At 39.9% G+C, this 27,359-nt stretch overlaps 1 long non-coding RNA gene across 2 annotated transcripts in view; it reads right to left on the reverse strand.

The window, feature by feature from the left end:
• Nucleotides 1–21,712, reverse strand: part of LOC120750567 (uncharacterized) — a 37,485-nt gene extending 15,773 nt beyond the window's left edge. Inside the window, exons 1-2 of one of the 2 annotated variants that reach the window (XR_005700048.1) lie at nucleotides 21,584–21,712; nucleotides 18,776–18,836 (exon numbers count right to left, since the gene is read on the reverse strand). This is a non-coding gene — a long non-coding RNA (uncharacterized LOC120750567). The remainder of the gene's footprint in view (nucleotides 1–18,775; nucleotides 18,837–21,583) is intronic. The other variant, XR_009207663.1, reaches the window with a different exon arrangement.
• Between the last annotated feature and the right edge of the window lie 5,647 nt (nucleotides 21,713–27,359).

Consider the following 27,359-nt stretch of genomic DNA (forward strand, 5'->3'; position numbering starts at 1 on the left):
AAACACCAATTTTAGGAAGCCAGGCTTTTCAGAAACATCTGAAAACGACAGATTAGCATCTACTTTCCAGTCTACATGCATCATGACAGAATTCTGACCCTTGCCTCTTATTTGGAACCCAAGTAGTTTGCCTCTCAGCAGCACTTACCAAATTCAGTCTTTTCTTCTAATCCCATTGTTGAACGTTTCACAAAAATCCTGCTATCACTGCCATTTATGATCACATCTGGTTTGAATTGAGCTTTTGATTTTCCCTGTAGCTTAGCAGCAGAGCTAAAGCAGCAGAACAAGGACTGCAAAGTTGATATGTGTGAATGGATGCTTTTAGGAAAGGCTAAGAATACCTTACAATTCAGTAGCATACTCACCTGGATCTGGGGCTTTGATTATACTGAGATGCCAAGTGGTGCAAAACACAAATTATTTCTGTTCTTTCCCCTCAGAGACCTATACTGTATGAGTGAGACTATAACTACAGGGTTGGCATGTAAATAACTTACTTGAAGGATATGATTAGCAACTTGCCGTGCTCTCAGTTGCCCACCTCATCCTATCCACCTCAGCATTTGTTAAGGACTGTATATTGGTCTCATTTTAGGATATTCCTTTATGTAGCTGTCCATAGGAATCAAATTTGCAATGCATAGTAACCAGATTCTTTAGCATTAACATACATTGGATCAAACTTCTTTTCTAAGTGGAGTGTGAAAACAGCCATTTCTTCTCCTGCACACTCTCAGAGGGGGTGGGAGGGCTAATCAGCTCCTCAGTTTAAGTGGAAGTAATCTGTGCTTTCTGGGAGGTCTAATGCACAAGGCAGGCTGTATACCACGCACAGCAACTAACGGGACCTTCCTTGCAGGAGTCCTTAGCATTGATATTGCTATATTGTTATAACACAGTAGTAATATCCAACCTCTTTTTGGGTTAGTTCAAATATAAACCAGTTAGTTTTAAAAACAGGAATCCACCCCCTTCTTTTACTCTTCTTGAATAAATGCAGAGTCCTACCACATTCAGATTTTGGTCGCCAGTTCATGGATAAGTCCCTTGGTAGTATCTGAATATATTATACGGAAAATGAATAGCTACTCTTTCAACAGATTGCAATTCTTCTGCCCCGCCTTTACTTTTTTTGTCAAATTTAAACAGAAACCATAAAATATAAGGTAAAATCAGTGTACAAGGGTAGAAGGACCTTGCATATTTGTATAGTGTTCTTTTCTGGGTGTATCACTAGAGTGAGAACTATAACAAAAATATCACCATAAACCCTAAAAAAAGGTTTTATAAAAAAGTGTGTGCCTACAGCATGTTAGCACTCAGCTCTCTCCAGGCAATGCACTTTGAAGAATCAGAAAAAGATGATGAAAATCTCTGCACCCTGAATATACAGCTGCTCTGAAGTTACACCAACCATTTAGGCTTCTATTACTGACACAGCTATCCAGCCCCTATGCGGAGAGTTTACAACCAGCATACCTTAGTAGGAGTAAATGGCAGGAGAGATGGCAGAGGGGTTTAGCCAAGCACAATCGAAATTCTCCTGGGAATCTCCCCCCACTACAAAGTGTAGCAGTAAAACAGCCTGGAGTGCCTCTGAGGAGTGCCTGGGAGCACTGCAAAAGTTTCTGCTGGAGGAAGCCAAACTTGTGTACAGGCATTTATGTAGCCCTTTGAATACTTGCAATACACCTACATAGAGCTGTAACTTTACTGCATACTAAGAATTATTTGAGTGTATGACAGATTTCTTAAGTGGTCTTGAACAGGTACATGTAGTCTTAGAAAGAAAATTGTTTCTGGGCGCAGGTCAGAGCTTCATAAATAGCAAATAAATTTGGCTTGTAGGATTGACTACTGTGATAGCATCATACTGCTGTATATTTAGTATCACCTCCATCAGTTTTAAAGCACACTTTTCCAAAACAACACAGATATTGCATTATTATTATGTCTAACATCTTTAAGAATATTTTTTATCTGTCTATAAAGAAAAGTGGGAGGAGAATGGGTACTTAAGAGGAAGAGAAATACAGATGAAATGCTTATGAAAGATTTTATATCTCGGTATGTTCTCTGTAAAGTGAAGAGGATCAGAGGATGAACTTCACCTACTTCTTGACTGAAAAATGATTTTTTTTTTTTCCCTTTTAAAAAAGTCTCTCTCTAAAAAAAAAAAAAAAAAATTCTTTTCAGTCATAACATTAGCTTTTAGGAACTTCCTATTTTCCTCAGCTGCTATTGGATTGGACAAAAGGAAACCAAGTAGATGTGTCACTTAGTACAGAAAGAACAAAATATCAGTCTAGAGGCCTCAATTCAAGAGGCCTGGCTTTGTTTTTGAACTTCCTAAGAAGGAAGCAAGAGGTGCTTGTGCAGAAAGGCACTGCTGCAGGCACCCTCTCCCATCAGCCTGATGTCAGTGCATTCCCTCTGAGAGAAGGGGGCATTAAAGATCAGTCTATCTTACAAAAACCTTCCTGTGGAGGGCAATTTAACATCTGTTTCAGCTGCACAGTGGACTAGACAGAAGTTAAAGCTCTTCCAGGTGCTTTTGCTTTTTTAGACTGAAGGACCAGTCCTGAAAATTTCTGGCAAACAAAGAGAAACAGGAACACTGTATGTTTATATGGTCCTGCAAACAAGCTGTGGATCATTCATCACTGCTTCCATTTAATAGAGCATGTAGGACTACCAAAGCCATGCATGTATTAATTTTGTCTGTAATTGGCTTTAACGAGAAAAAATGAAGTGGAGACACGGAAAAATGAGGACCGGTAAGCCTGTATGTACCAACTGAACAAAAGTAGTGAAGAATTAGACTGGTTATGTAAACCTAAAAAACTCCTAAAAAAAGAAACCCCAATTCCTCTTCTTTCTCTCTAGACAGAGAGGACAGTTGGTAGCGTTGGCTGTTGGGCTGATTATATTGCTTGTTACCAGTAGACATCGCATCTCAGCAAGTTCATCTGTACTCTGTCCCTTACACAGATGTCCCTTCCTGTGCTAAAGCCTGGTGAAAGAAAATGTTGTCTCTTGATGTCAACAGCAGAACAACCATTATCTTCATCTGGGTCAGGATTTCACCAGCTGTCTACTTCTTAACTTTAAGTAGGCAAGACAAAGTCAACTCTCAACTTCAGCTAGCCTTTGGACAAATAAATTTATGTATGGCATTTTTCACACCCTAAGAGTTACAAAATAGTAATGAGTAAGTGAAGGGGGAACAGAAATCCAACCCAGACAGACTTCTTGCACAGACTCTCCAATCTTCTCTGCAGTGGCTAACACAAAGACTGAAGCTGTGCTGAGTCTTAGCTCCAAAACTCAGCTTGGGGACTCACAGTCCTAGTGCTAATCACAGCAAATTCCCAGATTGCTTCCAATTAGGAAAAAATATTTTAGTCTGAGAACACAGGATCTAGAAGGCTCAAATTTGAGAAGGGCTAAACATTGCCTCTCTTTAATTGATTAAAACTAAATCCTCGCCAGCTGAACAAAGTCTGATTCTGTATGTACTGAGCCACGCAGGAAAAAACTTAAGCTACAAAAGCAGCTTTGTAGACTTCCACATAAACGTGTTCTAATTCATCTCCCCATTTCAGTTTTTTTCTTTTTTCATATGGAGAACACATGGTTATCTATTTCAAATTTCAATTAAATTGAAATAAATTTATAATAAGTACTTGAAGAGATTTTTAGAAAAATACATTAAATGATTCATAATTTAGTAAGTACACCCATTAACACAACAGGGTGCTTGCACTACTTGTCACTACAGAAGAGAAACTCAAGGACATCCGGTACCCTGAACAGTACCATAGTTATACATGCTAAATATTTATTGCACCAATAAAGGGAGTCAAACTAGGAAAAATCAGAGTTCAAGATGACAAAAATAAAGTTGTCCTCTTCCCTAAAAGTGAAAAAGGTAGTATGCATTGTGTAATTATGATCAGTGTAAATGAGCCAACTTCAAAACATTACTGAAAAAACTTACTTGATCACCTTTTTTTCCTGTGAATTTCTTAAAACCAGTTCTTTTGGCTTGGGCTCCTCACACCCTCTAAACTGGGTACCAGAACTCAGCTGTCGCCACTTCTGAAAGTTTTTGGTCACAAAAAGGAAAAAACAAAGAGAAGGCTGTCGCAGAAGGCAACACAGAACCTGTTGTTTGAAATCAATAATGTGCATTGCACCAGATCATGACTATAGCTGGTAACAGAGAGAACACCTATGTCTCTCTCTCAGTACAGAGTTATTTTATGGCTTTCAGGTCCTCTTGCCTTTGTCAGAGAGCAGCTGTGCCAGGGTCTTCCAGGACCACAGACAGCTGTTATTTAATAGGGACTCTAAGCTGGCCAAAGGATGAAGACAAGTGCTATGAGTTGCAAGTTGGAATCTACAATTCCCTGAAAGGAGGTTGTAGTGAGTTTGGGCTTTCCTGCCAGGTAACAAGCAATAGGACAAGAAGAAAGGGCTTCAAGTTGCACCAGACAAGGTTTAGATTGGATATTATAAACTTCTTCATAGAGGCAGCAGACAAGCAGTGGGCTGCCCAGGGAAGTGATAGATTCACCATCCCTGAGTGTTCAGATGGTGTGGGGATGTGGGCATGGTTTAGTGATGGACTTGGCAATGCTGAGTTAAGGACTAGACTAGGTGATCTTAGAGGTCTTTTCCAGCCTTAATGGGTTTATAACTAAGTTTTCCAAGAAAAAAAAAATTCCTAGTAAGCAAAGAGCCTGGTAGCAATCAGATTCTTTGTACAACTTCACTACACTGCCTTGGAACGGATGGCTTTGGAGCTGCTTTTACAGGGCAGGAGGCAGTTTTACAAGAGGTCCTGCTGCACTGACATGCATCGCAGAGGCAACAATGCATCACTGGAGTGATCAGCCCTGGTTTCAGTACAGCAGCGTAATATATTAAGTCTGTGGCAAGCAATCCCCTCATGGAGGCAAACACGGGAAACACTCGTGCGCCAGGATACTTCAGTGGGTAACAGTAGGCAGAAGGAGGAAGGAAGCTGTTTCAGTTACTAATTTAAAAGACATCTTGGGGGGGGGAAAGTACCTGACTGATGGGGATATGTTTGTTCTACCCTTAAACTAGAAACATTCCTGTTAGACTCACTCCAGAAAACTGGCTGTTTCTTGTTTCATTGGAGTGATCAAGGAGTCCCAAACTCTAAAAGTGTATTGCTTCCCTGCCTAATTTCCCTCAGATTGCATATTTCCAGTGCACATATTAAATACAATGTGGTTTTTAGATGCTGATGTAAATATTATTTTGTGGCTGAGTGTTCTGTGACGTTAATTAGCTGTATACTGTATCTGGACTCAGACAGCAAATCTTGCTCACCCTTTTCAAGCAAGACCCTCCAAGTAATTTGTGAAAAGTTACTAAATGGGCCAGATTTTGTTCCTATATGGGCCAGGTTTTGTTCCATATCAAGCAGCTTATGGAAAATTAAAGGTCTTTACTACAAAACCTCTTCTGTCTTCTCAACGGTGTTGCACCTGTGACGCTAATTATTTAGTTAAAATTGAAATTTTGAAATATAATTCAGAATTTTTTTGTCGGTTCATAAAGTCTATTCTCTTTTCAGGTCTGCCCCATTCTTCACACTTAGCAATAATCTTAAAAGAGTGACTTGAGTTGAGCTGAAGTACAACTTCATTTACATGTAACATATATTAATATAACTTATAATTATGTTTTATAATTACCACTTGCAACTGAAAATACCTCTTTCAGAAATTCAATAGTAATAAATTGTCACAATATTTTCTATGTAATTAAGAGTGACTTGGTTAAAAAAAATTATCCTGCTAGCTAGTCATGCCTTGCAGACAATACTTGTGTACAAAATTCTATCATCTGCTGCACAGTAATTTAACTCACACCATTTTACACTGAGCTTTCTGCTTTTGAGGTTTCTCACCATTTTATTTGCCCAGTTTCTGAGATGGCTGTGTAAAAAAAGCAGACTATGAACAGTGTGTCCTGGGTTGTGGTGTTTTTAACCTTGGTGCCAGCACACTCAGACATATCAGCCCTAACTCAACAGAACTGCTTGGAAATGATCATTTGTTCCATAGCTGGGATGATTAAAATGAAGGAAGGGGAAACAAACAACAAACCCAAAGCAGCAAGCATTTTCTGCTAATGATACCTTTCTTCTGCTACCACTTCAAGCCCCAGCTAGCAATAAACTCTAAAGCTGGCAGGTGCTGGAGAGTGCTTCCTTCATCTTTCAGATGTTCCCAGGCCTTCCTAAAGGACATATTAGTGCCAAATCAAGAGGGAAGCAGGAATCACTTTGAGTACTGAAATCCCTGCTGGGAAGAGGCTGAAAATATTTTCACATTTCTGCATAAACAGGTGTAAGTGAAAAAAAAATTTAGATATATTTGTCTCTCTCCCTTTTAACCTCAAAGCTTATTTGCTTCAATTTAACTTTACCAACAGTCATAAAGCAATGATTCAACCATTAAATAACTTGAGAATGATAGGGAGAGGAGACAAAAATATCATTGTTAAAGCAAACTATCAAGTGCTAACATTGCCATGTCATTCAATACCAGAATGTGTTTGTATGGGAAGTTTATATCCACCCAGCACACAAGGTGGGACTGTGACTCCCTACGGTGCCTTTAGTTTTTATATCCAGAGTGCCTCCAAAAGGATATGAAGTGTCTTTGAAATCCTCTCCCAAGGAGCAGCCCCCACATTTTGAGAGATTGCTTCAGTTTATACAAGGTTTGGAGTGTTCCCATATTTTCCATTTCCCTCTGAACACTTTCAGTCCTTTGCTTTGTAAGGGTGAAAAGTTTTTCTTAGTCTTTATCTAAGTAAATAATAATCAAACTGTAAGTTATTGCCTCAGAAATGCCATTCATTTGGAGAGAAGAATCTTGTTTCAGAAGCAGGTTAGCATTTTAGAAAGAGAAAAATGGTACAGTCATGCATCAGGAAAGCTCAGACGTGTTGAAAGAAGCCAGGCCTATCAACGTTGGTAGGTATCTTACATTCAGTGAATAATAACTGTTTGCCAGTTGATAAGGCTGACACAAGATGCAGCTTACAAGGAGGTCTAGTTTGGATTATACATTGAGAGCAGTGGGCAACACTGGTTTTGCACAGATCAAAGTTAAAAAGACGGTACAGCATTGCCCCACACCTGAGCAAATAGTATCACTTGGCTAGTAAAAGAAAGAAGTAGAGGTCTTCTGACCCACCTGCATAGATTAATTCGATCAGAGGACTGCTGAAGTCCTAATCCTTCAACTACACTTCTCATTTTATGCACCCAACATAAATATTAAGTTACAAACTGGATATGTAGACAATGAAAAAACACAGCCTGCTTGCTCCACAGCATAATCTGTCACGTCCAAAGGAGGCAGGCTCTATGCATGGGAGGGCTCACGAGTTGAAAAACTTTCCTCTCCTCATCAGCTGCATACGTCCAAGCCAACTCGCCTAGACTTGTTTCAGAGAACAAGGTTCAGGCGAAATAAATCCTATTTCACCATATGTAGTGCTTCTTATGAATGAGCAGGCAAATTTAACCTCACTACAAATCTTACTCGTGAGGCTGAAATTGCAATCAAAGTTTCTCACTGGTCTCTCCACAGCTGCAAGCCATTAAGGCACGCAACAAAATTAAACAACATTCACTGAAAAAAACCCTATTACTTGCAATAGCATTTATGCTGGTATTAAAATTAGAACCCAAAAGAAATGTTAAGTTACAATTCTACCACTACTGAAAGAGATCAGAAAGTCCTTGTAAATCAACATCTGATCGAGGAAAAGAAAATATGACAACGACTGCAAAGTTTCCTACGAATGTCTACACGCTGTATTATATAACACCGTGTGTGCACATGGAAGTGATGGTCATATTGTGTCAAGATGTATTTACAGGGAACAATCATATTCCTTCTTCTTGGATGACAGCAGTAGCTGGAGGGACTCAGGCATATTTGCTTTGGTTTGGCACTGCTCTCAGAGGGGTGCCCGCAGCGGGTGTCCTCTGCATGACACCCTGCCTACTATTCTGGTCACGGCACAACACGGCATTAAAAGCCAGATCAAACGCTAAAATAGAACTTTTAACATGGAGTGTCAGTGATGAGATTGGTAGATAAAATTGAGCTAAAATGCCTCAACCTTATTACAACCAAGTTGTCTTTTGACCTTCCTCAGATCAAGCCTTTCAACTAAATCTGAATTAAAAAAAAAAAAAAAAATTAATAAAAAAAAGGAAAAAAGTGGGTTTTGGTAAGTGAACCTTTTCCCATCTGTGATGCATTCTGACCACTTTTAGAGCACAGACAGCGCTCAAAGCTCACTGCAGTGGGCCAGCAGGATCAAAGCATTAGATATAAAAACTGTCATCGCTAGGAAGGCAGCATTCTTCCTTTAACCATCTCATTACTAGGCATTTTTCTCATCTTTCCCAGGAGGACAAGGATAAATGTACAGTACACAGGGAGGTGCCCACAAATCAATTGAACTCATAGCATCAGGAAGACAGACATACAATGAACGGGTTTTAATTGCTTTTATTAATGACATTTAAAACTAATAAGCAACTCTGCTAGCATTTTAAACAGCCTTAAAAATGCAATTGCACAGAACCCTTATGGTTCAAATGATGTCAATATTTCAGGATGCCCACATGCAGAGAGCTGCTACCAGCAGATAATATTGCTTGTGTTTCTTAGTAACTGATAAAAATTGTTAATTTATAAGGAGGAAGCAAGTCACCTTGGCTTTATTTTAAGATCCCTGTAAAGATATGCTTCGAGACATGCCATATGCAATCAGAGGAAGTAAAGTGCAGGTTAGACCTCTGCTCTTCCTAACTGCCTGTTTTAGAATGACAAAATCAAATCATTTCAGAGCAAATCATGCAGTTAGGGATCAATACAATTTCTTGTGATTTTTAAATTTGCCTACTTATCTTTTCCCTTCTACTAAAGGCCTGGTTGGTGCTTAGCAACTATGAGCTATCTGAACTGTTCACTACAGTCACTGCAACCCAGTGAGAGAGATTTACAGAAAAAAACATAAAAGGCTATGGAACAAGCACATTGGGAACTCTACTACGTGAAGTCATAAAAATGATCCAGAATTAGCCAGTACATCCCATATGCTGCTAGGGATTCAGAACACAATAAAATTTCCCTTTCATTACTGTGTATGTATATTTCATATATACATAGAATACATGTGTACACATATATGGGTATGTATATATGTGTGGGGGGTTTGTTTTTTATTTTAACAATGTTCAACGAGCACATGGAGGATCTAAGTGGCTACACAGCTGTAGTTGATTATCTAGAATAAGCTTCCAGGTAAATGAAAAAGGAATCCCTGACCCAATCACTCAGAGCAGAAAAAAATGAAAAAATATTTCCTCTTCACAGCAGAAAAATGACTTGCAGAAAGCCATAACTCTTTGTAAAATTAAAGAAAACCTTGGTAAAGACAAGAATCCCATCCATGCACTCAAAGCTGGGTAAAACTGCAATACAAAAACATGGGGGCCATAAATATAATCTACTGAGGAATCCTTAAGAAAGGGAGCTAAAAGAGTTCAGTATTGTTACTGATACTTTAACAGAGACAGCCCTTAGAAAGTGGAAGATGTGTGTCCAAATGAACAGAATAAAAAAAGATCATGAATTCCTACAGACTAAAACCTAAACACACAGAGAGGCAGACGTAAATGTTTCAAAGCACAAATGATAAAAGTAATACAGCCATAGAAATATAGAATATATATCAATAATAATATAAGAGCAGAAATGTATGAAGAGAAGATGCTATTTCTTGCACAGCTCTTCAGTCTGGGAGAAGTTGGGAAGATTCCCATGTTCCCAGAACAACAACAACAACAAAATGGTGGGGGTCTTTCAAGGGAGGGTTTTTTTTAATGAGTGACTCAGAGAAGCTGTCTGAAATTGAAGTAACTGTAGAATAAGTTATGAAACAAATTCACAAAATGAACTTAACAAATTGCCAAGTCCAGATGGTATTCACCCAAGAGCTTTAAAGGAACTCAAGGATGAAATAACTGAATTACTAAGGATAGTGTGCAGCCTCTCATTGCATCAGTGTCAGAGGACCACGAAAAATGTGATGTTATTTTTTAACAAACATTTTCAAGGGAACTTCAGGCCTCTTGACCTGTAGTGGGCAAAGAGATAGCAACTTCAAATAAAAAGAATGCAGAAATAATAGGCATCTGACTGATCAACTTCAGGAGTCAATAGGGCTTGGAAGAAAAATTATGCCTTGCAAAACTATATTTTGAAGGGGGCAAGGAACTCTGTAGATAAGTCTCATACAGCTGAAAAAACCTACTTTGATTCCCAAAGGGATATCTAACTGAAGTGGTGAAAACAAGCAAGTACAGCATAAAGGAAGAATGTGCTAACATAGACAGATAATCAGTTGAAAGTAGAAACTGAAATTGGAAGTAAATGGTCATTTCTTGCTGACTGATTGTTCTGCCTGAATTCATGCTAATTCCCATCCTGGTGAAGTACCTGAGAGAGGGTGAGAAAGAGAGTGAGAAAGTTTTCATATTTTGTTAATATTAAGTTATTAAATGTGAGGGCCAACAGAAAAACTATAGGGCCAAAGAACTGAGCGGACAATAAAGGAGCAGAGGAAATTCAGTGTAGGTGATAATAAAGGATGCACAGAAGACAAAGTACAATTCCAGCTTCACATATAAATGATGGTCCTTACCATTTTGCTGACCATTACCACTCACAAGTGGTATCTTGAGACTACAACAGAAATAGGAACATAGGATATATCTATATAAATGTAAGAGGAAGCTCCATGAACACACCAGCTCAATTCTTTGCAGTACTTAAAGTCTAGGCACTACTGGGTGATAAACAGAGGAAAAAAAAAATATGACCTACATCATGCCACGGCTCATTTGGTTCATGAGTATTTGGATCATGAGTGCAATCTCTGCATCTCTTGTGGGAGTCTGGAACAGATTCAGAGGTGGAAAGCAACAAAGATCATGAGCATGAGGATTGGACAGCTCAGCCACAAAAAGAGAAGACAAAAGCAGGTCATGAGAGAGGTGTACAAAATCATGATGTTCATGAATGGGTTAAAAGGGTATCACTAGTTTGCCCCCTTTGCCACTAAAATAAATGAAGCACTAAAGAAAGTAATTTGGAGCCAGGTTGCAAGCAAACAAAAGGATAAGTGTTCATTTTATAACATTCCTTAGGACAATAATAGTTGTACCTGGGAGAATATTCAGGATTATCTACGTTCCTACTCTTTTCACTCTCTTACGTGCCCCCATTTGTGGCCACTATAGCAGCTAGGATAGTAAGCGAATCCCCTGGTCTGACCTGTAGTCTTTTTTCTATTGTCATATTAAGATGCATGGCACCTCACTTCCAGATTAATTCAGATACATCTGAACTACCAATCTAGAAGAGCAGCTTATCTGGATTTCAGAATAAATACTGTTTACCACAACCAACAGCTTTTCAAGGAGGAGGTATCAGGAATTTGAATACCATCTCTAGAAAACCAGACATGTAACAGATGAAGAGATTTTAAAAGAAGAGGAACCTCTTGTAATTCTTCCACTGCAGTTTCTTCTCAGCAACTGATAATCAGATTTTTGGTTGCTAAATATCAGTAGAGCTTCTGTCGTTTCACTGCAGCTCCCCAGGAACACCCAGCAAAGACTCTTAGAAAGCAACTACCAGTGCTCTCTGTCCTTGTTAATTAGATAATTCTTGAGACTGTTCCTGGGAATGTGATGGTCTATATTGTTACCACTCTCCTACCAAATAGCACCATTAAAACCTCACAGGGCACAATTCTAAACCGAAGATGTTCCAGGGACCCTTGCCAGGCCGGTTTGCACACAGACAGGCCAGTCGGAGATCAAAGGAAAAGACAGGACTTTTCCACCAAAGAAAACAGTGAGTGGAGGTAGGAGGGGGGAAATGGATGTGGGAAGGAGACAGTTAATATCCTTTCATGTCACAAATCCATCCCACAGATTTTTCTCTTAGCTTCCTGCCTTAGTATCCTGGCAAGTCCTGTTGCTCAAACACTTTGGTCTTTCTCTTCAACTGATTTAAGGGAAGAAGCCCTTCCCACACGTAATGCTCCTGCTGAAATCCTCCTCTTTTCCATGTTACTTCATTATCTGCTGTCTCCCCAGGGGAGAAGCAGCAATGGGGATATGAAACAAGACCAATTTTATTTTCATTGACGTTACCTGTGCAAGTGCTAGAAAAGCTGGCAAATTTCAGGAATATTCCAGTCTTTATAGACATGAAGTACTAGGAAGCCATGTTTCTAGGATGAATATCTATTCAATTAACTAAATTTTCAATTTTCTACTGCCCCTTGCACTTGAGGTAGCATGTGTAGATCTTGACAGTAACCTATATAGATGTAAGCAGCCTACTCCTCTATCCAAATGCATGCGTTTCTGTCTTGCCCTTGTCTGTAACTTACAAAGGGGAAAAAGTTTAAACTGAGGCTGTGTGCTGCATAACAAACAAAGCTTGTGTGGCCAGGGAAGGGCTGAATGCACAGCTCCCACTCCCTTCAGGAGACTGCTGTGAACAGTAAGTCACTGGTATGTAGTAAAAAGAGATCACCAGTCTCAGCACTCTGAAGTGCATTTCCTCTCATTAGAGCTGAGCATCATGGGATCTAATGATTCAAAGGAGCTGCCTAGTATCCCTGGCACTCTCCACAACCCCCTAGAAATCCCATTCACGGAATGTGGGGCTCCTTCAAGGCCAGTGAGAAGCTGGGGGTGAGTGAAGGGTGTGTTTCTCTGAGGTACTTCCTCCAGTGGTTTTGGTGACAGATTTGACCCAACTGAAACCCCAGCTGTGATGGAGACAGAAGTCTTTATGCTTTTAATATTACTGTTGGCTACTTTGCAATGAAACATCAACATAGGTACTTCCATAAATAGAAGAAAAGGCAGCAAGATGGGTTCAGTCCAAGCTAATCAAGTAACTTCAGGAATAACCTCACACACCACCAATTCAACACGAAACAGTTGAAGGAAAGAAGTACGTCTGGTCTCCAGATACAAACTGAGACAAAAGCCATCCCAATAAAACAAATAACCAGTTTAGATTCTGTGTGAAGATGCTACAATTTTTTTGTTATCTCATCAGTGGATGCTAGAATTCTTTCCCTTGTTTCTGACACCGTTATCTCAGTGCCTACTCAAGGCACTTGGGTATTGACTCAATACTAACTCAGCTGAGATTCTTTCCAGTTCTCCTGTTCTCTGCTCTTAGGAAACGCCATCCAGTTAACATAACTCAGTTTACCAGCATATGAGGCCATTATGAGTACTGAGGTTTCTGTAATTCTTACATTATTTAGTCTGGCAGTTGTTTATGATGTTTAAAGGCCATTTTACACAGCGCTTGAACACAAATATTCTAGCTATGTCACAGAAAATCCACACTTTTTGTGGTAGCTCAAAAATAGTATGAATTACTGGCTCACTCCTAAATGACAGCACTATAGGCACTTCTACAAGTGACACTAGCTGAAGTAAAAGTGGTTTTTCATCTTCCAACATATGTCAACATATACAAACAATACAATATATAATCCCACCTGTAGGCAAGACCTCACTCCAACTGCTTGTTCCAATACCACAAGCAATCTTCTCTGAGCAAATCTATTCCCTCCCTCTTCCCTGCAGCACAGAAGAGCACCAGGAGCTGTCAAAGGCTGAGGGTCCATACCTAAAACAGAGTCCAGGGACTCACATCAGGATACCAAGACAGCCCCACAAAGCCTCCTCCTACCCTTGAAAGCAGGGAATCCCAGGGAATTATTTTTCTGCCAGAGGTACTGCTTCGCACATACATGAGCATACACCTTGGATTATGCTGTTTATTTGTTTTCTCTCCCCTTTTTCAAACCTGAAGAATACACTTCAGTCAATGTCTCCCCATTCTAGAGACAGCCTGGCCAATTTCAGGGCAGTCTTTGCAACCTATTCTGCATCTTCTGTTCTCATATAGAAAGGAGACTTTTTGGAATATGCAGTCTTTCAGTGGGAAATAAAAAAAATATTATATCTATCATCTCAAGAGTCAATTTTTTTTTCTGTCAGTTTGGTTATATTAGGTAGAAATGCTGAAATGGAACTGATTCAAATAGAATTGACCACATTTCGTCAGATTTCAAAACCTATTAGCTCTACTGAAAGAATAAGAACATTTTTATGTACCTTTGGAGGCTTTACTTCTTCTGCAAATTAAACAACAGTTGGGAAATATAATTTCAAAGGAACTGACATTTGTTGTTAAGGGGATTTTTAAAGTGCATTCCTGCAACAAACAGAAATTTAAAGTCAACATTTTCTTCCTGGCAAAACAGCCCTGGATAAAGATGAATAAAACCTGAGATAAAAATAAAATTGAGATATAAATGGAAAAAAAAATAACATTTCCTCTCAAAAAGCCTAAAAACTCTCAAATCAGAAGTAGCTGGTATGTAAATAAAGACTTAGATAGGAGGGCCAAGTATCTACTCTTTCTGGGAAGGAACTGTAAATCTCTCTTAGCAAAAGACTGATGACAGGAAAAAGCATTGTCAGTGGTGAAACTGAGGACTGAGAAAGGATACTAAAAACTACTTAAATTACTTTAAGTGAGGACTGGGTCTTTTCAAAATATACTCCTAAAACAAAACAACTCACCTCCACATCAGTTGAATGAGTCTTGATATGATTGAACATCCCCTTTCTTTTGAGAGCAATATGGTTTGTTTTGTGGTTTTGAATATATTTTTTTACGTAAAAACATGTTCAGAGATTCTGGCACAATGTCATTCTATCATATTAGCTTTACTGTAGAGTTAATGTGAAGAGACTATAAAACCACAGAACTATGTTGAACATTAAGACAGGTCAGGGAAACCATAATTTTGGAAAAATCAGCCCCTTCAGTAAACAAAACAATTTAAACATAAACAGGAAAAAAAACCCCACCAACTTGGAGTCCTCCATGATAAATGACATTCAGTACATCCAAACCCTTCCTTTTCACCTGCGGAGGAAGTGTCTTAGAGTAGCATGACTTAGATCTCTGAACAATATTATAAAGAGCTTCCTCACTGCGCCACAATTTTTGCACCACTTTTCTTCTTGTGCATGTCAAGATTTTTGTCCTCCTTTCCTCCTCCCAGCACTTCCCAAGTATTTAAGAACCAGAAACCTCCTGGTGGCTGGTTCACCTCCCACAGCTCGCAGCAGCAGTGGGGCAATTACTGATCACCCGCCTGAATCACAAGGGTTTTCACAAGGCAGTCTGAGGGTTTCCAGATGATGATTATGGACACAGAGAAAAGCTTGAGAAACACTTAGGAGGGAGTTATAGAATTAACCACATTGCAATGCCTTCTTAGCAAGGTGATTAAATTGGGAGTGATATTCACTGATTCGAACAAAACTACTCCCAGTCCCATATCTGCAATCATATCCAAGTTGCTTATCTGTATTAGAGAGCCTGGGCTTTATCTTCCAAAAGCTTTCTGGGCACAGAAGCAGACATTTAGGTGCCTTTTCATTAAAGCAGCAAAGGGCTGTTAGCATATCTGTCCTACTGAGACTTTTTTTTGTTTGCCAGAGAACAATTATGTCCCGTATCTCTGAACTGTCATCCAGCCTTACAAAAACAGCCTCCCGCATGTGTCCCACAGCATTTTCTAACACAGAAAGAGTAGGGAGGTCAAGCCATCGCTTCAGTAGAGGATCAATTCAGTAGCATAATTATTTCTAGACAAAGCATATAATTCATATTCATGTCAGACAAAATCATTGTCAGTATTACAAAGCTCCTCCTGAGATCAGCAGATATGGGATGAGGAACAGAACAAGAAGCTCAGGAAGAACATGGCAAAAATGGGGTACCTGTAAGGGGCAAGAAGCAAGGAACTGAAAATAAAGAGGGTGTTTATATTTCTGCCATCTAGGAACTAACTCTAAGGTACATCTATTAATGAAGTATGTGATTTTGAAATGTCATATTATTGGGGCTATACTCACTAAAACAGAAAGCAAGAAGATGCTAATGAGAGAGTGCACCTGCCTACACAAACAGGAATTCTGCCTGGTTTGGCCCAGTGCTATTAATGAAATCAAGACAGGAAAGACTGGAATGGCATATGGCTGACAGATGCAAGCCTGTAATTTGATGGTGCAGTGGAAAGAATGACTCAGTACATCATTATCAATTTAGTATTTTTCAATTTCTTGGGAGAAAAAGACCTCACTTCTGGTTCAGCCATTTAGAAGTTAACCTTTCCATGAAGGCAATATGTGTGGGTGCAAGTTTTATCATAAGTTATAGCACAATACAAGGCATGATTAGAAAGGTCTCTATGAAGTAGCATAGTGTGTTCCCAGGTTCAGCTTCAGTCTTGTAATTTCTGATTAGTGTTTGTCCAGTCTGTTCTTAAAGACCTTCTCAGCTTCTGAGGTCTAAGAATATATCTCATTACCTTTACTTTTAGGTTGCTGCTTTGTTTGAGTTAGTGATTTTTTCCTAGCACCCAACCTCTACCTCTGTTGCTGCAATTAAAGCTCACGGAGCAAAATGCTCCATGAACTCAGAGGCTTTTGCTCTATTTCTGAAGTTCTGAGATCACATTATTCCTTTGTGCTATGTAAAAACCAAACCAAGGAAAAAAACCAAGAAAACATCCTTTCATACAAAGAATCTAACTCATATCTCCTTCAATTTTGAACTGTAACATTGATAACCACATGCAGAGAGCAGCCTATCTGAAGATAATTTTTTCATCAAACCCAGTTTCTTAAAGACCACATTTTCCTAGCTGATTCACAAGAATTTCATGTGAAGTAATGTCAAAAGAACAGTTTCCTTTCAGGGCATCATCATGCTGTCCAGGCAGAACTCTTAAGTTCACAGATAAATACTTAATGCTCTGTCTAAGTTAACCGCAGGCTATGGAAGATGGACAGTAGACCATTCAAACTATTTCTCATTATTAAAAATTGTAGGCAGTGACCCTGTATGCCTTTTTTCTTGCTCCATCTTTGTTCTACAGTATGCATCTCTTGGAGGAAAGCCCAGAAAGATGATGGGATGGTGGTATACAACTAAAGAAGTCCACCTCAGATTTTGCAGTCCAGTCCAGTTTACTCTTCACATCAGTGAGATTTTCACTTGGCATTGCAAAGTGAGCAGCAGCTTGAATTCTGAGTCATCTGGCAGGAATACTCACCCCAAAACAGTAACCTCAAAGTTTTATCCTCTCTACTTTTCCTGTCTATCTTTCCAACCTTTTAAACATGGATGGTTATGGAAGAGTGAAAAAAGTGTTCTTCTATTCAGAAGTGAATATACTGCATACATTTTGTTTTCAGAAGAGTATGAACTGTACCATAGATTAAGAGTTTCTATATCAATAAAAGGTCTATGTGTTCTTGCCTGGTAAATCACATATGCCCTGGAGGATTAAATTACAACAACCTAAAAGCATAGGGAAAAAGGATTTGATACCTGGACCCAATGTCCAGTCTTAGTTCACTTAAATTTAAATTACTTTAACTGATTATTTTCCAAAGGCAGATTTATCACAATTAGCTGCAAGTACTTGCTTCACTGGTAGCTAATGTATACACCCAGCAATTAGAAGAAGAGCACTCTGCTAGATGTTAATTACTTGGGAGTTTTTTCTCTTCTCCAAAATGTAGTTTTTAATCAGATACTTAGCTGTGTTTAGACAAGCATTTGGTGCATCCATCTAGAAGCTCACCTGTAGGAAGCCAAGAGGTGACTCTGCAAGTTCTCTCTGTATTTTGGAACTATCTAAAGGCAGATTGTAAACTCTGTACCCTTCACGTCCCTGAGGGAAGCTGCTGAGTCCCTATGCATTTTTCTAGAGTGCAGCGAAATTCAAACAAAACCAAAGGGACGCATCTAAAGATCTTCTTTACTCTTAGCTGAACCTTTGCTAATGCAAGCAATCCACACACATGAGCACATAGGCTAGCTCAGATATCCACGCCTCTAAGGCAATTTACCAATCCCTTGCTTTTACTGCATCTCACACCTGTTTTTAATCTGATTTCAGAAACGCAGCTTCCATAATCTCCTGTGCAGCTACAGAATCCCATGTTACTTTGTTAACCCCAGCAATGAAAGACTCTTTCATCAGCAAGCAAGCAGCCCTTTTCAGCCCGGGTATACAGCTGTGTGACCCGTAATGAACTTCCCCTGTATGACTCACAGGCTTGATTTCCAGCCCCCCACACCCTCCCTGCTCTCACCCTCCTTCCCCCCCGACATTAACAAACTGCCCCAGAGGGAAAAAGTGTTGAGAGGAAGAAGTAGCGATATTTCCGCCTCACTGAATTCTGCACATGCCCTGACTCAAAAGCATTAATGGAGAAGGAGAGAGGTCTGGCAAGCGCTCTGGCACTGTCCTTGTGCACTGGTTTAGACCGTGGAGGGATGGGCCAGGCATTTCTCTTGTAAGCTGTTACACTCCCCATGCTGAAGCACAATTATTTTCTGACCACCGTTCACATTTTGGCCGCTCCAGAAAGAGGCTCTGACCGGAGTCTGAATCAGAGGAACAGCCTTGAAGGAATTTGCTTGTTTTGCCTTCCACAAAGCAAATCAGATTAACTCTAGCTTAAGTATGATGATTTACATTAACATGTAATTTGTCTACATACCATTAAAAAAATGTTCCTCAGGTTAGAAAGGAGCCAAGTTTGGGGTCACTAGTTTCGAAGCCTGGAAATGAATCAGCAGTTCTGAAGTTACACAGACAAACTAAATAAGCAAGCACTGCAGCAGAATACGGTTAGGACGGCTCTCCTGCTTTCTTCTCCTAAAAACACACTATAAGCCAAGGCTCTTTTTAAAAATAATCTTTAAATATTTCAGTAGAAAATAAGTGATTTAGGACCACCTGCCTTTAGGCTGAGGTTTTCAAGAATCTGATAATACAAGGAAGGCTGTGACAAACAGAATGGCTGTGAAAAAACATTCCCTGGGAAGGTAATGGGCTGTATCACAAAACAACAGAAATAAGAGTGAGGCCCTGTGCCTTTATCCTAAATTTACAGAATACCTCTGTGAGAGATCTGGCTGATTTAATCAGAAAGGCTGTTCCTGAGCCATCTCCTTGGATGAGCTAGCCCTCTACTTTGCTTGGTTCCAAGTAATGACATCTTTGAAATATCAATCAGAGGTGTTGACGGGAGACAAATCCCATGCCAGGCCTGTAAAAAGGGCTACCAGTACCTAAACAGATGTCTCTGTCAGCACATCTTTGATGAAAATATTCTCTCTGGAGAACCAAAAAGGCCTCACTTTGCCCCAGCTTTTACATATCCTAGACCTAGGTCTCTACACTTCACATAGGGAGCTGCATCCTTCATTTCTGTGGTGTCCCAGAGCTTTGCCTGGGACAAATACTCCCTGGCTAAGAGACAACAGTTATCCTGGAAATATGTGACACTTCCACTCCTGCCAGCTGCAGTGTGCTATCCAGGGACATCGGTAGAGAACAGTAAAACCAAGTTCCAAATCACCAGCCCTGTCCAACCTCCTGACTGAGACTGCTCAGGCAAGCAGGTACTGCTCAGTGCAGAGGCAACCCTTGCAGGTGAAGGACTGAATTCACATCTGTATCCTCTTGCATCACAATGCTTTGTCTTGAGGTCTTAAATAATTATTTTTATGTCCCATCTCCCAACTAACAAGCAATAGGACAAGAGTAAATTGCCTCAAGTTGCACTAGGGGGATTTTAGATTGGATATTATGAAAAAATTCTTCACCAAAAGGGTTATCAAACACTGGAACAGGCTGCCCAGGGTAGAGGTTGAGTCACCATCCCTGGAGGTGTTTAAAGGAGGTGGTGCTTAGGAATATGGCTTAGTGGTAGACTAGGCAGTGGTGAGTTAATGGTTGGACTTGACAGTCTTAGAGGCTTTTTCCAACTGAACTCTGTAATTCCCTCTTTAAACTGTGGGGAAGGAAGAGAAGGCAAGGTGGTTTAAGAACTCCCCTTTATATTGCAAGTTGGCTTTGGCCATGAACAATTCATATTGACCCAGGAATAGTCTGATACAAAGCCTTGCTGGTAACTTGTCCCAACTCTTTATTGCCCAGCAAACAACCCAGAAATGAGTACTTTTTTATTGAAGTAATACAGCCATTCCTCTTGTCCTGAAAGCAGATATTCCCCAATATATGGCTCCGTAAACAGGCAGCTATAGTAAAAGGCCAAGTAACTAGCTGAGCTGTGTCCTATCAATTAAACCCTTATAAAGCCTAAACATTAAAGTCCAAAAAACAAAAATAACAAGAAAAGTGGTCTCCAAATTCATAACACTCCACACGATATCAAATGGCTGCTAGATAATAAGGTGATGCCTTTTTTTTTTGTTTCAAAACATAGACTGAAAGGTTTAAGCATTATTACCCTGCGATTTTCATCCAAATGATTACACAAGAATCATTAGCTATAATAATACTTCACTGTAAAAATGTCTGTTTCCCCCCTACCACTCCAGCCTCTTCCTTTATGCACCAGAGGACTGCATTTCTTTCAACCAAAATTATTGAACCTACCAAAATTCAATAGGAATACAAACCCAGAACTGGACATGGACTGAATAAGATTTTAAAAGGATTTCTTTTGTGCCCCTTTGTCCACTGAAATAGAAGACAGAGATGCTGAGAGTTTAAATACATAATTGCCTCAAGGCCTATGAAGGAAGCCATGCAAGTGACTTGCTTCCAAATGATTTTAGCAGGTCTTCAATCTTGCAGCTCTTATTGAACAGATGCTCCGCACGTTGTTCAGCAGTGTTCCTCATATAATTTAGTAATCTGTAAATAGGGAGCTCTCTAGAATCTGGTTCCCACTCCTCCATCACCTGGATGGAGTTTTCACTTATTATTCAGCCAGTAGTTAAAGGAAGCTTTACAGAGAAACTAATGTAAGAAAATATTAGTTTGGGTGCAAAAACTCCTGAATTAAAATGGAAGTCTGTTACACACTCATGTGTTTCTTTCCTTTTGTATATTGCAACTCAGTCCATGTTACCAGTTTTCCCATTGTCCGCTGCTGCCTTAATTGATGATGGTGCAAGTATTGATTAAAGCAGGCAAACCTCAGACAGATGACACAAGCAAGCAACAAATTTTTGCAAGCAAATTGAGAATATAGCCTCTGCTCCTCCTGCAGTTTTAGAAGTAATTTTTAGTCTTTTTAATTTAGTAAATTTTATAACTGACAATTTAGCTGCAGAATCTAAGAAAACCAAGAGCCTAAAGCATAACATTAATCCAGTCAACCATTACAGAAGTTCTTATTAACTCTTTTCTTTTCAGACAAAACCCCCCCATATAATATGTCTTGCAAACTAGAGAAAACTATGACCACTATGGTAGCAACACAATAGCTTATAAACTATAAATAGACTGTTATTTTTAGAACACTGTGTTTCTTAATTGCCTATAAACTTACCCAGTTGTGAGCACTTTGTGAAGACTGATGAAAGCACGCATTCTCCAAATTTCCACAGGGCAGAGCGACTCTGTATTGTATCTTGTGGATGGGATGTTGACATTAACTGACAGAAGCAGGAACATGGCAAGACAGATATTTTTAAATGAGAAAGGAGAGGAAGAAGGAGCCTTATTAACTCTCCTTCTGCCCCCACCTGGAGCACCCTGCACCTGGCTCAGCTGTGGCTGAATTTCAATTGGTCTCCGGTGGGACCTGGATCACTATGGATTTGCATGTAAACAGAAGCCCATGGGAATCTCATCCCAGTAAGATTCCCATAATCCAGCTTTTGTCCTCACCAGGTGCGGACCCTGCAGATGATTTTTCATCATGCCATCTCAGTCAAATAGTAAAATCCTTTTTACCCTAGGAACAGTCTGAGATAAGAAGTGTCTGTGTCTCTGTGTCTGCTCATCATTAACAGACAGATTGAAGTGACTGATGTCACAATTTTATAACAGAATAACAGAAGCCAGAAACACCAGTGAAATATTGACAAGTGGAATTTGTTCACGGAGACTCTTAGGAGAAAAAACAACCTTAATGAAGACAGATGCAATTATCGAGAAACGTACTGGGTTTTATGCAATGTCTCTTTCCATCCACAGAATCACTGCAGTAGTTCAGACTGGACTAGCAATCTCCTGAAAGGTGCTGAGTCTTCCCAGGGAATAAATAACCATCACTGAGCACCCCATGGCCTTGTCTTTGGGCACACTTCCAGTCTTGCTGCCCCTGCAATGCTCTCTGCCTGTGTTTCTACCTCAGATTTTCAAGTGCTTCCAGTTTTCTTGCTGGTAAGTGCTGTTTCCAAGGCCTTCTTGCTGTCCTCTAAAGTGTCTCAGCTCTACCACAGCTACTCCCTTCACCCTCTCCAGCAGTGCTCTGGGCCTCCAAGAAGGACTCCATATGGCTCATGCACCAGCATCCTTGAAATCAACTTCCCAGCAGACAAGTCCTGACAAGGATCGCTATTCCCATTACTTAATCCTTTTTTCATCAGTTGTACACAGAGAGCATGGAAACACCCCCACCTCACCACCGCCCCTGACCCACACACACACACTTCTTGGGAATCCCAAGACATCTCTAGGGCCAGATCCATCTCAAGTATTTTCTTTAGTTTGATAAAGTGAGGTGGGGAGACAGTGCCTAGTTTTTGGCCAAGGACATTTCATTAGAAAATGAGCAGCAATGCAGAACTTATCAATAGCGTAGCAAGTTTTGCACAGCTGTAAAAAGTTTTATCACTATGAGTAACAGTGCCATCTGCTGACTCCCACTATAACCATATCCAGAGGATTCCATATTAGATAATTAAGCAATAAATTTTTCCAAAATCCAATATCTTTTCACAGAAAACAGTTGTTGTTAGGGTTTTTTTAAGTCATCTTATGGGATTCTGGGGAAAAAATAATTTTCAGTATGAATTCTGAAGTCAGGGAATCTCAGCTGTTTTCCTGTGGACCTGAGAGACAGCAGCATTTTATTAAATATTGCTCTGACGTCTTTAGGATATTTGGATTACTTTACAATATTACACAACGTAGCTGAAAGCTTTGCTTAGCTCTCCCTGATTTTCTCCCTCTCTGTTATTTTCTGGGTCTAGTGAACTGAAAGTCTAACTTTCCAGATAGAAGCAGGACCCTTGAGGGTTACAGAAAAACTCAAAGCCCCAGTGTGTGAGCTACAGCTATTTGGCGGAGAGCTGTTGATTTTTAAAAAATAAAATAAAAAAAAAAAAAAAAATAAAAAAAAAAAAAAAAATCTTAGTTGTTGCATACACTGAGTCTGCTAGTTTTAGGAGCCTAAATCCCTAACAATGGCCTCAAGGGATCCAACATAACGGTGACTAATGCCAAAGGATCCATTTTAGGCACCAGGCTGCAAAATCCTGGTCATAGTCTTCTTCATATTCAGGCATATTAGCTGCTTTTATTATGATTTTTGAGATAGTGGTCAATTTCATTTTCAATCAAAATGCACTTAATGAAGAATTTCTTTCTAAATAAAGAAAATTATTTCCATGCCTGTATCATCCTTGATCTTGTTAAGGGAAAGTTTTTTGCCTACCACTCTCTTCACTACAGTGCTTTTCATAAAAAAAGATGCTAAAAAAGAACACCTAAGTAAAACACAAGGTAAAGGAAAAAAAAAAAAAAAAAGAAGAGATCTTATTGTGGGGAAACAGTAAAACAGTATAGCTGCAACACCTGGTGAGTCAACCTAAAACCTCCAGCAAATGATGTTTTATCACATATTTCTTAGCAGTTCAGAACTTGCTTTTCAGCTGGCTATTCCTAGGCTGAAGTAGGCAGGTTGAAATGAGCAGATGTGATTTGCTCCTTCCCAGACGCTCCTTTCCTGCCACCCCAGATGAGCGAGTAGAGTGAGTAGAGCTTACACACTACAAAGACCTTTGCTGTGGGGCTGACATCACTATATAATGCCATAACCAATTCTAAAATAATGTCATAACATCATATTATTTACTAGATCCAAACTGGCAGAAAATGCAAGAAAAGCAGATTTACTTATGTAATTTTTCTTCTGTGTTAGTATGACAAAGCTTGGATGGGCTAAGCATATGTAAATTAAAATGCAGGGGAAAAAAAGCAGAAAATAAGAAGCAAAAACTGCATAGAAAGTCTACCACCAAAATTAAGACGTTTTGGGCTTGTACAGTGTTGGGTTTTGTGTGATAAACCAAATTCTGAGATTATAGGAACCATAGCAATGATAGAGGTGAGTGTGGGAAGGTAAATAGAAAACAAAGAAAGCAAAATTCTGAGACCTCTGTCTGCCAAGGAGGGATTTCACTGAAGGCTTTGGCAGAGGTTTCTGGAGCTCTGACTGAGATGCTGTTAGGGAGTTTATATGAACTAATGAAGAGAAGACTGAAATTAATAATCCCATTGAAGAGAGGCCTTTGTAGCTGTGCACAATATCTTGCAAATATGCTGGAGAGGGTTCATGCAGTAATGTCTTCTGGGTCTGCTCCACTGAAGTCAATGGGAGGTCCTGAATTTCTCCAAGCAGGCATAGGATAAAACTGGTATCAGGCCAACATTCATATGTGTATATTGCTTCCATCTGGTAACAGGAAAGGAGGCTGTCTGCTTTTCAGGCTGGAAAAGTGAACTTGAGAGGTAGAGTGAACTGTCATAATAATTTTGCAGGTAAACAAGTCCATAACATGATCTTTGGCTTCACTTTGTCCCTTTTTGGTACTGTTTGCTGTTCACAGAATTAATCCCGATTTACCTGTTTTACTCTGCATGTCTCTCTCTTTCAAACAGGAGAGGAAGGAGGCTTTTGATGCTTGAAGGGGTCTGGTTGAGCAAATCTTACTTGAACGTCCACTTCCAGTCCAGTGAAGAGTTACTTCATGTGCCTTTCAGACTGTGCTCCCCAGTGTACACCCCACCCTGCAATATGCTGTTTTCTTTTCAGTGTGATCTTTCTGACCCCTGGTCAACTTGTTACCTTCTGAAATTTCTAGCAGAATTCATCCCTGGAAAGCTGCTATTCATGCAATTCATATACATTCCTGTGTTTCTGCATTCATCCACCTTACTCTTCCATATTCTATGCCATTTTGAAGGCGGTCTTCAATTCACCCCATTTTTCAAATTAATTTTGATTTATAATCTTGTTCTCCAGCATATCCACAGTTTTTCCCAGTCTGGTGCAACCTGTGAATTTAATTCAGTTACAATTATGTCGCCTGTGACAAGATGCTGCTCAAGATGTCTTTTGTGCTGGCACTTCAAAGATCCAGGCTGGACTGCCAGGCCAGGAAATGAGTTCTGTTCAGCAGGAAGTAGTGGGTAGGATCCAGTTCTGCCCACACGACCATATGATAGATACTGGTCATGCTGGGAATTGTGGCAGGGCATCTCAGCTGATCTGCAATGCATCCAGGAGAATGGTTCTGGAGTTCCTCCCAGGAATGCAGGACTGTGCTAAAACTCAGTCCGGACTTATTCATGAGACATATATACATAATTCTGCTCTTTATTATTCAGCAGTGACCCTGGGACCATGTAGTGTGGGCCAGGTGTGGGGTGGCTCTTACAGCTCTATTTGTACATGTAAGGTTCAGTGTGAGCCCCAGAGGCTGGGCACGTACCCACAGAGGCTTCCAAGGACTTTGTCAGTGCATGGAGTCTACCTCAACATCATCATTTTTGTGATGAGCATATGATGCCTCTCATTCCTTATTGTACTTACTTTCTATATATTTTAAGAGAATGACAGACAGAGTTAAACACTTGTTAATTTAACTACCCTCTTTTAATTCCTGACAGAAAGCTCTTTCCTGCTGGAGGTACTTTTATGTCAAGGAGCTTCAATGCTCCCTTAAGCACAACATCTGAATCCTTGCAAAACCTCCATTCTATGGTAAATTTCATAGTGGTCCACTTACTTGCCCATAGTGATAAGATGTTCATGTCTCCTTCTGTTAATTCACCTGGTTCAAAGTTGTCTTGCAGAACATCATTGTATACTATTTATATATGAGCAAGAAACTGGTGAGCAGTCACAATGATTTTAGGTAATGGTAACAGTTTTTACTTGTTGGAAGGTTCTTTTCGTTGTTGTTGTTGTTTTGTTTGTTTGTTTTTCTTTCTCAAATGAATTACAGATGGGAATTTATCATGATGAAAACTAATAATCACTTGAAAACTAATTATCCTTTTTTGACCAGAAATAGAACCCTGTGAACCTCCTGTTAACCTGATGATAGAACTGCTACTGGCTGCTCGGCACGAGGAGTGAAGTCAATGTAGTTGTGGTACAATGCCACACGAAACAGGCTCTTGTGCAGACACTTCTCTGCAATAAGAGTGGCAATACTCAGTACTGTCTCCGCACAGTGAGAATTTTTCTGTGAAACCTGTATAGCAGAATAATATCTATGCCAATCCAGTTCTCCATGTGGAGGCAAAAAAGTGCTTAGTGAGCAAGTCAGCCCTAATATCTATATGATGGATTTGGATGTTCAAAACAGCCAAATAGTATTAAGCATAGAATCCTCACCTGGAAAGCCTCACCTGTACCCAGGAATTTGGATCTTGGAATTTCCTTCCAAAGTTGTGGTCATTTCACACACACTACATAAGAACATTAATGTCTGGAGGTCTGGAGAAGGTTTAGATGTGGGGTTCCAGTTCCATCACACATTAGTATTTTTTATTCTGGATCATAGTTTTGCCCATCTAGACATAAAGAAATTTAGGACTAGCTCTATAGTCTTTGTTCACTATCTTTATTTTGATGACTGGCTGAAATTTAGATTAATCATCCTGAGAGGACCACAGATTCCTGAACTAGTAATTGGAATTTTAGAATCATGGAATATCCTGAGTTGGAAGGGACCCACAAGGATCCTCAAGTCCAGCTCCTGGCTTGGTACAGGACAGCACAAAAAGTCACACCATGTGCCCAAGAGTATTGTCCAAACACCTCTTGAATTCTGTCAGGCTTGGTGCTGCGACCACTGCCCTGGGGAGCCTGTTCCAGTGCCCAACCACCCTCTGGGTGAAGAACCTTTTCCTAATATCCAACCTAAACCTCCCCTGGCACAGCTTCAGGCCATCTCTTCTGGCCCTGTCATTGGTCGGCACAGAGAAGAGATCAGTGCTTGCCCTTCTGCCTCCCCTCGTGAGGAGACTGCAATGTCTTCCCTCTGTCTCCTCAACAGACCAAGTGACCTCAGCTGTTCTTCATA

The sequence above is a fragment of the Hirundo rustica genome, chromosome 3 (assembly GCF_015227805.2).
Source record: "Hirundo rustica isolate bHirRus1 chromosome 3, bHirRus1.pri.v3, whole genome shotgun sequence".
Lineage (NCBI taxonomy): Eukaryota > Metazoa > Chordata > Aves > Passeriformes > Hirundinidae > Hirundo > Hirundo rustica.